This window comes from Betta splendens, chromosome 6 (genome assembly GCF_900634795.4).
Source record: "Betta splendens chromosome 6, fBetSpl5.4, whole genome shotgun sequence".
NCBI classification, from domain to species: domain Eukaryota; kingdom Metazoa; phylum Chordata; class Actinopteri; order Anabantiformes; family Osphronemidae; genus Betta; species Betta splendens.
The window spans coordinates 5,712,271-5,725,218 of record NC_040886.2 but is presented as its reverse complement, the minus strand read 5'-3'; the positions used below and the strand labels follow the sequence as shown (position 1 = coordinate 5,725,218).

The 12,948-nt window shown below is 46.3% G+C and overlaps 1 long non-coding RNA gene across 1 annotated transcript in view; it reads left to right on the top strand.

The window, feature by feature from the left end:
- LOC114857069 (uncharacterized) overlaps window positions 1–12,948 on the top strand; it is a 75,243-nt gene that overhangs the window by 26,936 nt on the left and 35,359 nt on the right. The window contains exon 2 of the long non-coding RNA XR_003786168.3: window positions 10,689–10,864. This is a non-coding gene — a long non-coding RNA (uncharacterized LOC114857069). The remainder of the gene's footprint in view (window positions 1–10,688; window positions 10,865–12,948) is intronic.

The following is a 12,948-nucleotide window of genomic DNA, read 5'->3' as shown; positions in this document are numbered from 1 at the left end:
ACGTTACTGGTTATGATTTTGGCTGCAGGCTTTTCTGCATTCACAGACCTAAATGCTCTTTTTGAAGGAAAAATATTGATACTTTTACCGTTTTAATGCTCAGAAAAGCCCCCTTGGTATTGTCCTTTGTAGTAGGAGAAATGATTTTGCTGATAATAAAGTAATATTATACTGGAGGAACATTCTTTTAAACCTCCATAGTCCCTGCAGTGAACAGAAGGGATGACAGCAGGATGTTTGCTGATGAGTGGACACATGCTGTTAAGTCCTGGTGCTGATTCACACACAGACAAGGTGCTTTCTCAGTGACTCACTGGACGGAACAGCAAAGTGAAGCTCTGAATAGCACGGTGTGCTTCGAATGCACTTCAGATGCAAAGAGATGTGCAGCCCCAAACGCATCTCCTCACCACATCGTATTTCCGTGGCCATGAATCCTCATGCGGACAGCACCCCCCAAGCCCCCCCCCCCCCCTCTGGTTTTGTACCAGGCACAACCCTTGGGTCTGGCTCCAGGCTGCAAGACTACAGAGCGCATCAGAGAGAGAGCTTTACAGAAAGAGAGCTTGGTGGCTCTTCTCAGAATTCTGGAGAGTATTTGTCATATTGTCCTTCATGTGGTCTTTTTTTTTTTTTTTTTGCAAAATTGTGTACTGCAAAACTAGTTTTACTTTTGTTTTACTATGTAGCTCACGCTGTATTTAATTAACGTTAAGGCATTGTTGTGGGCTCAACAATGACACCGATACAGGACCTGTCAGTGCAGGTGGTTTTACCTGGTATAAACTGGATATAACTGAATATGGCATTAAAATAAGCTTGATATTATGCAATGCTTTTCTATGCTAATGCTTAAATATGAATGTTTTTTTAAGCTGGTGGAAGATTGGTTCAGTTGTGACTATTGGTAATTAATATTTCATCTGTGATTATACAACGAATGCCAGTCAAAGATCTCCAAATAGTTGGCAGCGTTTTGTTTTAGTTGTGTAAACAATGCGAATCACCAGTAGATTACGTTGTGAATATTTTTGGATTTTCCTGTGTTACAAGAATTTTGAGACCATGAGTAATAATGTCTTTGTCGTAATAGTTTTAATTCTCATTATACCGATATTTAGAGGATAATATGAAGTTTTTTTTAAGCCCTGTATGTTGATGACTATTACAGTACTTCCTTATACTTTGTTTACTCCTTCCAGGCCAAGACAGGGGAATTCTTTGAAACTTGTGCCTATTTAAAGTTGCCATTTGTGTTTTCTGTGGGCAGGCACTGTCTGTTTGTTGCAGCACATGTCCATTGTTATTTCTGCAGTGAGGGTCTCAAGCTCGTTTAAATTTGTTAGCAAATTTCAAAGGGTTACATGGCAGCTGTGAGAGGTCCTGTATCAGGGGTCCTTCTTCCTGTGCATCTTACAGTACATATACGTATAGTATACTACTAACACTAAACTCTTGATGTCATTGTGTGTTATATTCTATTTGATTTAGACTTTTACCTCATTCCACCTACTGTATTTTCAGAGCCGATACTGTCTTGTGGGCTTTGCTGTTTGCTGTGTCCCCTTATTTCCAAATGTGATCCTCCGTTCACTTCACTTCACTGCTGCTCTCTTCAGCTGACGTGGAGTCAGGCTATTAAAGCTTCTCTTTATGATAAACAATATCTTTTCCACACACAGTTCCACTGTGGCCACAATAAACTGCAGGAGTTGCACTAATAAGACCCTAAGTGTCCTTAGCCTAATAGATAGCAGGATGGATGCGTGGCCTTATTTGGGAGGGAGGTCCTGGAGGAAACCATTGTGGGCTCCATCGCGTATTGCTGCGTCCATCTCTATATAAAGTCTGGTTTTCTCCCCTATCTGCAGTTGTTTGCTAAACTTGTCAGCAAACTTCCCCCTTCCCATAGTCGTCATTTGGACTTTGGGAATCCATTGCAATCCTCTTTTGATAAGGCGCAAGAAATATTGCACGGCCGGGACACAGGCAGGAAGCAAGGTACTATTTTTGTTGAGCACTCCCATTGTCCGTGGTCTGGGGATGGCTGGCTGCCTGGGGGGAGAGGGTGGAGGCAGACAGTGAAAAGGAATGATGTACTGTGAGGACACGGCATAGGACGCACGCTCCCTCGCTCTGTGTCCTCCCTCCTACGGCTCTGGTCATTCAGAGGGTCTTCTGTCCCCCTTTTCACTGTTGGACTCAGTCACACTTTGAAACATGTGCAAAGGAAAAAGCGAGGCGGGGTGGGTGGTGTGCGTGGTGGTGGTGGTGGTGGGGGGGGGGTGTTGTTATGTAACGCTGCCTCCCTAACAGGAGCTCCAGTCTCTTAAAGATGTAGTGTGGCAGAGGTGCAGCTGTATTTGGACATCAAAGAGCTATTAAAAGACACCAGGAAGAGATGATGTCAGGTTTCAGCCTCCCATATTGTTGCAGTGGACAATTCCTTTTGTTGTTTGGCTGCAGCGATGCCACGTGCGAACAATAACTGCTTTTAGGAAAGGGTGCGATGACATGATGAGAGAAAAGGAATGTTGGCCTTGGACTTTTTTTATAAATCGAGATGTAAATATGGAAAGATTTATGTGGAAAGAGAAAAGGCTGCTTGGCAAGGGAGCGCCTGGAAAATGATGTGTTGTCATATCTTTACAGGCTCGCAGCAGCGTCCCAACTACCCCTAAACTGTAAACAGGCTTTTAAATATTTGCAGTGATATGTTTCAAAGCAGCTTTCTGTTTCATCTTTAGACGTTTACACAGTATGTTACAGAAATTTCCCAGGCAGGGTTGTGCGTGTGTGAACTCAGTAACACCACAAGGCCACACAAAGACACGCGTCACACACAAAAAAATAACACACACACACACAGACCTAAAAATGGGAGGGGATTCAATGTATGTTACGGGAAACGTGTTCTTGTTTTAGTCTTACTGGTACGCAAGGTCTCATGGCTGCATCCTCCCAACCGTCAGAGGCCCTCGCTCCCTTAGACCTAAATCCCTTGGAGACCCTGACAGTAAATGTAAAGTGTCCAGTGCTCAAACCCCAGTCATGTTGTGCAAAAGGTGCAGTGGCGCTGACTTACTGTGTCTCAGACGGTTGCAAATGACCAAAGCATTTAGAGATTAAATGGGCAATTATGCCTAAAACAACGAAGCAACACACACACACACACACACACACACACACACACACACACACACACACACACACACACACACACACACACACACACACACACCGTGCTCCGAAGGCTGCACAAACAAACAAGATGAAGGTCGTAGTAAATGCTCCGGGGCTCCGAGTACGTCATGTGTGGGCCACCGCGATGAGGAACATTAAAGGCCACACGCACTCACGCCCACGCATGCAGATGTGGGTACATGCACTGTACCTCCAAGCAGCATGCGTGGACGCCGATGCGCACGCTCCTAACACTTGCCCTCTCAGACTGTGGGGCCTCCGCACAACCTACATGCACGCCCACGCGTTCCTGTTGCTGCGCTCGTCTTACCGACCGCTCTGCCTGAGCCGCCGAGCCAGCTGGTGATAACAACACTTCCTCATCGCTCCCCTCCTGGGCCTAGCTGCTGTGCCCCTGCCATCTGCAGCAACTGGCTGGAGCCAAAGCATCATGTTACTCACACAACTGGAGACCAAAAGGCCCTCAGGACACACACGTACGGCCAAGAGCTGTAGAATGAACACACACACACACACACACACACACACACACACACACACACACACACACACACACACACACACACACACACGTATGTAGGCATCTCATGGCTGTTAAAGGGCCACGGGGTTTGCAGAAAGAGGTCCAGCTTCTTTATTGTGCAATTGGACACAGGCAGAAATAGGTGGGACCGAACAGCAGAATGTTCCTGGAAAGAAAAACACAGAAAGACGTGTAACATTTAGAAACAAACGCCGAGAGTGTTTCGGTGCGCGAGGACCAGCCAAGAGGATCTCATGCAGGGAATAGATCCTGGAGAGGAGGGAGAGGAAAAAACGGAAGAAAGTAAATGCAGAGTCTCAAAAACTGCTTAGTTTTACACCCTTTACATATTTTTACTATGAAGTAAGCGTGTTAAGAACCAAAAGAGCAAAACTAGCATTTAATATTTAATAAATGAATAATAATATTCATTTGTGTGTTCATATACATACTTACATACAAATACACAGTAACTACCACGGTACACAACGCACACGCATTCACTGCATCACCAAGTTTCTACAGTAGCTATTGATTGACAGATAACACAGGCCAATATCTATTAGTTGCAGCGCCTCCATTGTTCACCCATCTCACTGTGATGAGTTCCTGCAGAACACTAACTAAAACCAACAGTGCACCTGTAGTTTATTAGCTACTATACGCTACTTATTTGATGGTGAACAGAGCTGTTGGGATCAAGGACCCGGTGGAAAGGATGCAGTAGAGGGAGGGAGCGAGCGAGCGAGCGAGCGAGGAGGAGGGCAAGGGTGGCATGCGGCTGGATGGTATTCTTGGGAAAGTTTGCATCTCGCTCTCCCACTCTCTGGATCTTAGCTGGGGACAAATACCACATGGAACTGAGAGGAAGCCCGCTGGAGTGTGCAGGGCCACGAGCACACAGGAATGTTTGACTTCAAATGGAAAATGTTCACAGCTGTTATCTCCCTCCATCTGTCCATCTCTGTCTCAGACACTTACTAATGCTGAGCTCACCGCGTTTGCCTGCGATAGCCGTTCATGTAAAGTTGCGCCGCCGCTCGTATCTTCTTTTCTTCCCCGTGAAATTATTTATTTAAATCCTCGCTCCATCTGTGCGTTTTATTGTCTTGTTCTTGACCTCACCCTCTCTAGGGTTCCTGTCATGTGGGTACCCAGCAGCTCAAGACTTATAGCCTATTTTGTATCCATAAACATAGTCTTTTGGGAACCGCAAGCTTCACAACGTGTGGTGCCAAAATACCGGAAGCCCTTGCCTGACCCACAAACAAAAATGACAACAACAATAATAACAACATCAGCTCAGGGTTTCAGTCCCCACATCAAGCTGTCTGGAGTCTGATGAGTCTGGTTTGGCAGCACATGAATTGGATCCCGATAGTTTTGGGGCTGTAGTGGCTGCAGTGAGGCCAGGCTCTAAAGTTCTGCTGGGTGGAGGTTCTGCCTGCTGTCACACACACACACACACACACACACACACACACACACACACACACACACAAACACACACACTGCTGTGCAAACTATTTGCATGCGAACATCTATCATGACCATACTGGCTCGCAGAAGACTCAGCCATTTGCACACAGGTGTAAAACACCCAGAAACACTCATACACACACTTCCCAGCAGCAGCAGCTTTCTGTGAGGAGTGAACAAGCCAGCCAGCAGGTGCACTCCAGCTACTGTAAATACAAGTTGTATTTTTTTTTTGTCCCAGTTATTGGAAGAATGATAGTGAATAAAGGTGTTGTGCGACAGCTGGTTGTTGGGTGGGTGTGCGCTTGTGTTTAAGGCCACCTCGCTGATTCATGAGTTTGCATCTTTGCTGAAGGCGTGTCCCTGGGATGTGCATCTTCTACTGTATGTTGTCAACTGTATTTACTCAACCTCTGCAGAAAGGTGTGTTTCCTATACGGTGTATATATACATACGGACACACATAATACAGCCCAGCAAACCACCCACAAACTTACCCAAAGGTTTAACCCAGGCTTTCCTTTTTTCTCCTAAAACCACTTCCCTGCCTTCCCCTTGCTCCTGGTGACGACACTCTCTTGGAATTCACTCCTGGTGCTGGGAGAGAGAGAGAGAGAGAGAGAGAGAGAGGCTGTGTTGTTCTGATATGTCTGTGCTCTGCAGCCACTAACCAGGACCATTTGGTGTCTCCTTTCCCCACTCTCTTTTCTTAACCCCTCTTGTTCTTTACATTTATTCTCTTTATCTTTTACTTCACTTGTTTCCTTTCCTGTCTGGTTTATGGCAATTCTACATATTTGCTTTGAAATGAGTCCCCCTGTGAGCATTGGGGGTCTGCACACTTTGAGGCTGCAGAAGGGTTTGCAGCCAGCGTACGTGCTGAGGTCTGAGACTGTTGCTTATCAGTCATTGCATGCCTATACAGTATGTGTGCATATCCACCATGCAGTTGGAGGCATCTCTGCATGACAACTGTGTGTGTGTGTGTGTGTGTGTGTGTGTGTGTGTGTGTGTGTGTGTGTGTGTGTGTGTGTGTGTGTGTGTGTGTGTGTGTGTGTGTGTGTGTGTGTGTGTGTGTGTGTGTGTGTGTGTGTGTGTGTGTCACAGAGATATGGGGGGTATGCTGCTGGGTACTGTTGAGGCTTGTGGAGGAACAGCCTTCCCCTCCTTCCCAAACCGAGCTGCCTGTAGATTGATGGGGGAGGTGTTGCCTCTGCTCACTCATCCATCACACACTTTATTTGGGTTTAGAGGAAAAGGGGGGGAAATACTCAATAAAAGAGAAAAAATATATCAGAATTGGGGGTTGAGGCGAGGAGGGTTGAGGAGCTGAGTAAGGGGAGGCCCCTTCTCCTGCCTAGCTCCTCTCTCCTGCCCCCCCCTCTATTTAGGCAGATGCTGGAAAAAAGGTCTTACCCCTGTGACCCCCTCTAATTCTCCAGCCTCAGCGCTGATAACAAAAGAGAGATAAAGGCGAAAGGGGGGGTCAGATTTACTGAAGATTAGCGAGCAGGTTCGTGATTTGCACTGAAGTTTCTGTCATGTGTGAGTGAGGATGCATATGTTTATGTGTGTTTAACAAATAGAGGGTGATGGTAGCAGATTGTTGGGATACGATGGTCCAGCAGTGGTTGGTGGTCTTTGTTTATGGTGGCCCAGCAGTGACACATCACTGAGGGCAGATAAGGCTGCTGCCAGCCATCTCTGCACCCAATGGGATCTATGCAGCTGAAACAAACTGACTCCTTACTAGCATTTACACATTAAACTTTGTCTTCATTGTTGTAAAGAGGTGAATACAGGAACCTGGTGGGTTCTAAAAAGACATCTTTTGTTAAAGATAAATTCCTTTGCAGAAAATACAGTAAATCCTGCTGGTTACGGTTTATGTCTCACCGTGATTTGAACATTGATTTATTCACATTGCCATATGGCTGATTTTTGTCAGTAATTTTGCTTTGGAAGCTGCTTTGGTCCTCAAGTCAAAGTAAATCAAGCACAGGAAAATCCCACAGTTTTGTAATGTAAAAATATTAAAATGTACGTTTGCTGCAAAAAGAGAAGCAGGTTGGCTCTTTCTTGAGGATACGGGAGAGTGTTTGTTTCCTCTGAGAATCTTTTCCACCTCCAGACCTCATGTTGGAGCCCCCACAAACCCTATTTGAATCACAAACGTCTTTCATTTCTCAATCATTCACAGGTTTTGGTCAGTTGAGGAATTTTGGGACCCATTAAAGCTTTGTGACAATGACTTTCACCCCCGGGGCCACCACAGGGGTCCACCCTCCTACTGACCTCTCCATTGCTGCCCGGTGCTTGCTCCGGCAGCGCTGCTCCCAGGTTCTGATTGGCTCAACAAAGCACCCAACAAACCCACCGGGGTCAATGTCTCTTTTCACTCTTTTTCCTCCTCGTTGCCTTGTTCTGGCGCAAGTTGGGCTTATCAAAGACAATCCACTTCTGTCATGTGGCCAAATCATGTTGACACCCATTTAGCATGCTCATCAAAGGACAGTTATGAATATTCAGGATGGTGCCAGAGACCAGTGAGGGGCAGAAAGGAAGAGATGAGAGTGACAGATAATGGAGGGTGTGTGTCCAGGAAAGGGAAAGGGAGAGATTAAATTCCAATTTTACATGAGAATGAGTGGGAAAAAATAACAAAATGGAACTAAATATAAAAGTAAATATATCTAAAATTAGAGCAACATTTTTGATTTGATGAGGATTCAACGAAAAAAAAGTAAGCTGAGTTATTTGCAACATGTATTAAAATCAGAATATTTAAAATTTAATGTCAGTTGGGACGTGCAAAGATCTGAGTTGAGGTCAGATGAGGAGGAAGCACGTAAACGGTCTGCACCACCACATAAGGAACTATTCAATGACGAGGTTTACAATAAAAGAAGTGCCCAAATTATTTTAATAATGAACTGGCCCAGACAACTCTGGAACCTAATTCTTTCAAAATAGGTAGAATTAAAACAAGTCTTAATACAGTGTGTAATCGGTTTCTATTAGAGTATATATTCAAAAACATTTATAGTAAACTTTCCTGCTCTGCTAAAAAAGCTTTTAATGGGACAAAAGGCCCATAACAAGAAGCGATGACGTTTAAAGGGAACAGTCAGTTCTGTGACCTGATGACAATTTGCAATACATGTAGATTCTTCCTTGGTTTAAAACACCAAACAATTAATAACTCAATAGTTATAAAAAATGACATTTGTAATAAATGACTCAAATGATTCCACAGGAGATCTACCACGTATTGTGTTCACATGCTGACAGGACACTGACTTCAGGAGGCTGTGCATCGGGATAAAAATGGTTTTCTAAAAAAGTCCACTTCCCAGCTGCACGGTGCTGACTTGCTGTAATTTAGCATAGAGTATTATGGAAAAGCCGTTTGGCGCTGCCTGTGAATCACAGGCTTTTTTTGTCCTTGATCCCTTTGTGCCTGTTGACCACTGTTTGGTTATGAATGTACTGGATCTTGTGAGAAGAGAGCCAGGAAGGAGCGAGTTTGTGTGAATGAGCCTGCCTGTCTCATTGACACTGATGTCAAAAACTTCTAGGATCACATCCAAGCTGAGACAAGTGCTCATTTGGACTTTCTGAAGGCGGCACTGTTCCAAGCTTTGATGTTTTCGCTCTTAAAGATTGTAGATGGAGACAGGAAGGCGTATCAAGGGTGTTGCATCTTCAGGAATTGTAGATATTTCTGGACCCAGATGATGTTTTCAGCTGTATTTTGAGCACATTTCCTAGTTGACTCGCTGGTTACAGTACATAAACTCAGCCTCCAGATTCTGATGTTCCACTGGTTCATTTCACCAGTATTTGCTCCAGGATCCTCCATCAGAAACAACAATAAAAACTAACCATGTGTAGCTGATCTCAACTCAGACTTAAGCCTAACGGTTCATGGGCCACACATGGATTGGACATTGATTAGTCTCCTTCTTGACCGCTGTGTGTGCACGCGGCGTGCTGTGTATTTCATGTTTGCAGAACACGGTGCTTTTGAATGTCAGCGTGCTGTATGTCAGTGAGATGAATAGGGGTCAGGGCTGGGCCACCCACTCCTCGCCACAGTCTCAAACCTCAAGCAACTACTAAGTAAAAGAACAGTTGGATTCATTTAGGTCGTTGAGGACGGCTGACGGGTTTGATTTCAGCTGTGAAATGTTTGATCGTTCCCGGGTTCAAGAGTCAAGCGTGTTGGTCCATTTATTATTGGAGGCAGAGTGTCGAGGGCCAGCGGATGAAGCTCGCAACGCAGCTTGACAAACACATCTCCGCATACGACTGAGACTATGAATTATTACGCGCAGGCGTCCACTTCACCACAGCAAAACACTGGTTTGCACCATCTGTAGGCTGTAATGTAAGTCTATAAGTCTTCTGTCTTTGATCCCAAAGTTCCAGTCGTGTTTTCTTCGTGAGAGCGCCCTTTAACTAGCAGTTTCTGATTGACGAGGAGGGTGTCTATCTAAAACAGTACCGGCCCATCTGTGTCACAGGCCATATCTGTCATTATCTTTATTTTATTGTTGTCTCTATAGCGTTGCCTATACCGCCTGTGCCTGTCTTCCTCTCTGATGACTCACAAAGGCCCTCAGAACGCTGCTGGCCGGTTTTTTTTGGTGACATGCGGTCGACACCATAGTTAAGGTTTCAAGTCACGTTGAGTCATTTAAAAGCCGACGTGTCACTTATGGCTGAGTCATGAAAGTGCAACGCCAGAGCTTAAAATGAAAGCAACGTTAGCTTATTCAAGGAAATGACTTGTGCAGGTTCGTCATTACTAACTGGTGAGTGAGTAAAGATAAAAATGGGGGTAGAGTGTGTGTCTGTGAACACTAGCCAGTAATGAAAGGAGAGCTAGAGGACCACATAATCAGAAGAACCTAGGATGAGCCACGCCACATCCCTTGTCAGTTATAGTGGGGTTTCCTGCAAACACACGCCTGCCACATTTTACAGATCTCAGACTCTGCCTGTTAAAAAAAAGGTCTGTGCCTAGAATAAAGATGATTAAACACTACGTTAACTTATCTTTCCCCTCTACTACACCTGTTGAAAGCGGACTGTATGAGTCTGATTGACTGGGGGTGATTGGGGAGGGGGATGAAGATGCACTCATTGACCTTACTCAGGCCAACAACATGCTGCGTATTCCAGCCAGACAAATGCTGCCCATCCCGTCAGCTTGCTAGCAAGGGCAGTGAGGTAGATAGTAATTGTCAGCTTGGCTCTGCCAGTGCCAGGGTGGGCTGGTCCTGGTGGGTCTGGCTAAGAGGCGGTGGATCGCTGTGTAGCTTAGAAACAACACAAGCACTGATGCTCTCCTAAAAAAAGTGTACCTGTAACATATATAAGAAGACTTTCAGACATATGGGTAATAAAAATGAATGTCTTCACAGTCTCCACACAGCGTCTGTGTTATAAATGTACGCTCTGTATTCTTTTATTGCAGTCCTCCATGATTATGAAAATCAAACCCTTCTTAGGAGCGATGCAGCATCCAAAGGCCTGTCATCCTGTGGTGGTATTACACAAGAGCTCACACCAGGCTCCTCCGTGGGCAAGCTGGGATCAGATGACTACGATGAGCAGCGTACGCATGTGAGCAGTCAAAGCCTATATTGTACTGTAAGTAATGTGACTCTATTCTGTTACCAGCCCTGACACTGAGTGCTGCAACAGCTTCTGTCATAGCTTCTGGTTGTTTGATTCAAAATGTCTGTCACTTGCATGCCCCCCCCCCACTAGACATTGGTAGAGAAAGCATGTGCACAAAGGACCACGAGGTTCTTCAGCACGACTTCAGCTCGGCTTCCTAGCTGGTTCTGTATTTAGCCTCAGAGGCAGTGAGTTTTTCCGTCAGCCCGTGCTCACAAGTACATTTGTCACTCGGCTCTGCCTGAGTTGTGGAGAGGGAGAAGACGTGGTCTGGCGTGAGATCTGTTGCAAAGTTAATTGGTGGCCATTCAAATGGGGACCTCCTGTTTAGACTCTGGGAAAGCTTGTCATTTGCAGCTACATACAAACAATGAATAAGCAAATCAAAGAAACTGTAACACAGGAATAATTAATTGAAAACACCAGAAGAAGTCGAACAATGTCCTGCGACTAATCACTTCAGCTCATTAGCAAACGGTTTTTAAACACGACCAAGAAACCAAGTAAAAAATTAAAATCAACTCTCCTCAGTAATAGAATAATATGCCTATTAGTAGCTAACAATATCATAAGTTCATTCACAGTGTAGCTGCCACAGCAGTAAACAATGGGAGATAAAACACCGGTGATGAAATGCATCCAAATATCCCGCTCTGGGCCTTATGAAGTCCACATGTCCAACGGAAAAGGTTCATGTGTGGAAAACACAACGTACGTCAGGACTTTGACACAGGACGCAAACCTGAGGCCCCAGGAGGAGATGTGGAGGTGCGCCGTTACCATTCAGAGCAGGAAACCAGGGGTATCATCACCCACGCCCACTTTATTGCATTTGTCCCTTTTATTTTCCACATGCACACAGAGTCTGTTGACTGCAGCTACAGGCTAATCATGTCCCATGTTGTCCCATTCCTGAACTTTCAGCAGCTGAATCACCCTAATATAGCGCCGGTGAGTCACTCGGTGGTTGTAAATGGGTTTCTCCCTCGTCATAATAACGCTCGCTTCCTGTCACTGACCCCAGGGTGGCAGCACACAATGACGAGCACCGCCCACGCTCGGTCCCCAGCAGGGCGGCCGGGCTCACGGGCGTTCTGACACTCGGGTCAGCGTGTCTGTCAGAAGCTCAGAACCAGTTGGGCCCAACCGCTACGAAGCGGGAATGCGTCCGTCGGCCTGCCTGCCTGCCGTCAGGGTGGGATGGAGTTCTGTTGTGATTACCTGCCTCTGCAGAGGAAGGGCTTTCGCTGAAGACCTGTGGAAACAGGCTGCCGCCTGCCAAGTGCCATGATTAGCGCCCCGCTCGGTTCAGCGCAGAGGGCAAAAGTGTCTAGACCAGCCGCGGGGATTTCCACCAGCTCCGGCCTGAGCCGGAGCTACCAGCTCCCACTGTGGGCTCGGGTGGCGGGCGGCATGGCTGCAGTTTTACAGCCGAGCCTTGTATTGATTGTTTCACACGCTGATTGATCGCTTGACGCCGTTCCGAGTGGAGCCTCCCGCCCTCCGGGGCTACAATCGTCTGACCCGCCGCCAAGCCCCTCGCCGAGCGACCTGCGTCTGCCAGAAAAAGCACGGCCGCCTAATGGTTCGGAACCTTGGCTTATCTTGGCCATCGGCACAACAAAAGCTATAATTATCTGCAAAATAAACCCGCTTCCTTGATTGTTGGACAAATAATGCATTAAACACTTCCAGATAAACTTGGCTTTCCACTGCACCGTCAGGCCGCGTAGTGGAGGAACTCGGGCCACCGGTGTTGGAGGAGCTTTTCCCTGGGCTGCTCGGGAAGTTCTGTTCTCCAGCCCAGCTGTACAATTCCAACGCCTTATAAAACAAATGAATCCTCAATTTCGCTCTCTGAAAGCAAATTGCGCCTGATGTTTACCAGTCGCCAATTTGCATTTGTCAGCGCAGTGTGTCTCCTGAGGCTTTTACATACTGTATGCCCTGCCATTATTTTTGCCACTTTTCTCCCGACGTGCACCTCCCGCTCCTCTCGCTCGCTGGCTCACCTCCACCCGGGGCCGGGGACGCCTGGCACTGGCCTGGGTCTC